Source organism: Solanum tuberosum, unplaced genomic scaffold (assembly GCF_000226075.1).
Source record: "Solanum tuberosum cultivar DM 1-3 516 R44 unplaced genomic scaffold, SolTub_3.0 scf00470, whole genome shotgun sequence".
Lineage (NCBI taxonomy): Eukaryota > Viridiplantae > Streptophyta > Magnoliopsida > Solanales > Solanaceae > Solanum > Solanum tuberosum.
The window spans coordinates 154,104-158,045 of record NW_006239390.1 but is presented as its reverse complement, the minus strand read 5'-3'; the positions used below and the strand labels follow the sequence as shown (position 1 = coordinate 158,045).

Genomic DNA, 3,942 nt, shown 5'->3' with positions numbered 1-3,942 from the left:
CTTAAATCTTATTGCGAGCATTTCGGTCTCTTCATAATCTGATATCGGGATGAGTTTTGAGTTTTTCAAAATTGTGCGTCAAATCGAGTGTATCGAACTACAAGTGGCCTGAATTTTCATATAGCCTGAGATATGTAGGAAAACCCATTTTCGGGGTTCGGCCATAATTTCTAAAGTCCGTACCAAAGCCATTTTTCAGAAGGATGAAGATGTGGTCGGTCAAAATTGGATTCGTCAATTTCATTTGCCTCGAATTTCTTCCATCAATCCAAGTCAAACGAGGGACAGTTATTGACACCCAATTTTGGACCTCTACAATATAAATTAATCGTCGAGCTTCTTAAATTCCAAATGATTTAAAATAATTAGTTTTATAAAATTTTCAACAAAAATAATAATAATATAGTTTGCAAGTTATTTTAAATAGTTTTGTCACTTTTTATAATTTTTAGATAATATATATGTTTTACATAATTATATATATAATTACTATATTTTATGATTATTCAAAAATCATCTCAAAAAGATTTTGTTGTAATTAAATATTTGGTTAATTAGTTTAGTTATATAATAGTTTATATTTTAAATTATTTAGTTTATACTTAGGTTAATTATTTTATTTTGTTAAAAAATAAGAAGCTCGTTAATTAATTTATATTAATTCGTCTTGTTTAAGTTTTGACCAAATTCATTGATTGAGTTCGATTTTGTTACAATTGAAATTTATTTGGGCTATTATTTAATTACAATTTTAGCCACACATAAACAATTTATTCCAACTCTTTGTAAGACCCATTTTTGGGTCTTTTTCATTTTTCCAGCCTACTTCTCTCTTTCTCAAATTAAATCCTAGCCCACCAATACAACACAAACAACAATACACACAACATACCAAAACAGTCCATTCTCCATACATAAACCCATTTCAATACCCATACCAACAATACGTATAGCAACACATGCCGACCCCTGAGTCTCTCTTCTTCCTCGCGAACAACCCAGTAACCAAAAAATTCCAAAACCCAGAAACTCGGAATAGCCCAGCAAATCGCGAGCAGCAGCCCAGCGCGTGCTCTCTCCCTCTCTTTTTATCCTCTCGTACATAATATTCTCAAACCAAGCCAGGTGGAGAGATCTCCTAGCCTTGTCCGTCCTTCTCTCACAATCAGACGGCTCCTTTCAATTTACCGTTTGAACTGGTACTATTGACAGCTTATCAGTTTTATCCAGTGAAAAAGGAATTTGAATTTGAATTTTGAATTGGAATTTCTGCCTGATTTCCCCCCATATTTAACCTAGTTAATCCCCTATAAATACCCCTCTTTCTCTTTGATCAGGGTTGGAAGAAATATTGGAAAACATAGAGGAGGGAGGACGATTTTAGTCAAAAGAACATTATTCTTATAACACCGAATCCACAAAACTTTGACCCCTAGTTTTTAATTTTATTTTTTGTTCTTCCGAGCTTTTTCTCGGAGCTCGCCGGAGTTCAAGGGTGGTGGTGGAATCGTCTTCGGAGTCTCGAGTCCCGGAGTCACTGCTCAAGAAAAGGTAATACTCTTGTTCTTGCTTTTCGTTCTTTCTTTCCTGATGATGTGTGTTCCGTTTTGCCATTTTTTTAAGTAGTAATTTTCTTCCAGATTTCAAGTGTTATAATTAGTGACTTGTTACACCTCTTCACATTGTTTGTTGTATTCACTGCTTGAGTTTGATGTATGGATTATTTGGAGATCATGCTCGATAAAGGTGCATCGATTTTGAATTTCTTTGAGAAATGAAAATTGTTGTAGCCTAAAAATGAACTTCTCGGCATCTCATATCGATACATATATTTATTTGTTGCTTGTACTAAAAAGATTTTCATAGAAATGTTTTGAATTTCTAAGGTATATGTTGTTCAGGTAGCAATTTAAGGTGCACAGTATGCATTTTTTAAAAAGTTTTCTTTTAGCTTTGGTATGAGATTTATTTTATTTTGTATTATTACTGTTGGGTTTGCATTAGTTTTCATTGTGAAAGTTTTTGGCAAATGATGTTGTGAAGACACTTTGTTGACTTCATCTTACTTAGCTAAATTTTGTATCAATCTGTTTGATAGCTTGGATTTTGTCATAATAGTTTGTTTTAGGAATAAGTTGGATATTTATGGATTTATGTTTGATTTCTTTACTTGAGTTTTTTTTTTGTGACAAATTCGCATTAGCAGATACTTAGTAAGCTTGATCACTGTTTTGGTGTTGTTTTGTTGGCACTTCAATTAAATTTTTATCGATTATGCCCAGAACTTGGAGCCAAGTTGCACAATAGTTGGTCATCTAAATTATATCATGCCTAATCTGGAATTCGTGTTTCGTTTTCATGTTTGCACCTTTTTTTTTATTGTGTTAAGTAGTTATGATCTTTCTTCATGTCCTAATTGTCATCATCTTGTCTTCTTTGCATGATTTCCCTTGGATCGAGTCCATGGTGGACATCTCCTCTTTGCATTTCCGAGTTGAGCCATTAAGGCTCCATTTTTTCCCCTCTTGAGTCAGCCAGGCCATCGGGGGTAGACGTACAGGTTGGAGACATATGGAAAGTCTCAGAAAAAGCTCCAAATGGGTTGTATACAGCAGTATACACTGGTATACAACTACTGTATACACTGATATACAGTGATATGCAAAAATGGTAAATGACTGATACAGGGACGAAAATGGGCCCAAAGGCTCAATGGATATCAGCAGATTTAATCTAAATGGGCCAAGCCCAATTATGGCAATTTTTTTAGTTAGGACAGGAGGAGAAAAGTTTGGTTGGACAAGAGTCCAAGTTTATATTTTTATTCTTTACCATCCTCTTTTATTATTATTTATTCATTTGTATAACTCTCTAACCTTTTTATTTGTTTTTGGTTTTTATTTAATTAAACTCCCGAAGAAAAGTCATTTCTTAGTTTCTTATCCTTCATTTAAATATATTTATATTTTTTTACTTATCACTTAGTTTTACTTATGTTCTTTTAGCTTGACTAGCACCTTTTAAATTATTCCCTTTAGAATGATCCCTCTTAGTTTATTTCCCCTTTAAAATAATTAATAATATAAAATAAAAAATAAATAAATAATTAGATAAAAATGAATGAGTTCTTTTACTTAGTAAAAATAAATATAATAATAATAATAATAAATAGACAAATAAAAAATAGTAATAAAAAATGAGTCTTCTTACTTAGTTAATATTTTCCAAAAATTAGTCGAAGTCATTTTAGTCAAATTGTCGGTCAACCGCAAGTTAGCGTGCATTCCGAGGGCCTAACACCTTCTCAGAATGTACATTGAACTCGAACCTTTTTTTTTTCAATTGATTTTATCTCTTTAGGTCTTTTGAAAACCTTCAGTTTTTCTTGACTTTTTACTAAAAATTAAGTGGCGACTCTGTTTCTTTTGGGAAATCGATTTCTCTTCAAACTATAAGTTTAGTCGATTTTTCAAAAACTTGGTCATTTCTCTTTTATTTATATTTTCGAGTAAAACACTCCTCACTATAAGACCCTAGACTTCGGGCCTCACTATAAAACCTCCTGAATAGCGGGAGCGATGTGCAAGCTGCCCGTAAGAACCCGACGCTCCTTAGATACTAAACGAGCTTGCCTCTTTTCCTATTGATTATCCTTCCACCCCATATATCTGCCATTGACCATCTACGCACCATCTATTTGGTTCCTCCCCAACTGAAGCGGGCACAATGCTAGGTGGTATGGTAATGTCCCCCGTACTAGAGGCCTCATCAGATGAGCTTGTCCTCCCATGTGAACCAGAGCCGGATACGGAGACGGAATCATACCCAGCAGCAGAATCGGAGACCAAGGCAGACTCCGAGTCGAAAGCAGAAAAAGTCGGTGATCCGATCAATGTATCATCCTCATCAGAGATTGGGAGGTAGTGACTTCGTCAAAAACCA

General features: G+C 34.0%; 1 long non-coding RNA gene across 1 annotated transcript; it reads left to right on the top strand.

The window, feature by feature from the left end:
• The first annotated feature begins 1,369 nt into the window (after nt 1-1,369).
• On the top strand, nt 1,370-2,818 carry LOC107058235 (uncharacterized). The gene is made up of 2 exons (XR_001471888.1): nt 1,370-1,551; nt 2,461-2,818. It is a non-coding gene; the product is annotated as an uncharacterized lncRNA (long non-coding RNA).
• Nucleotides 2,819-3,942: the final 1,124 nt, after the last annotated feature.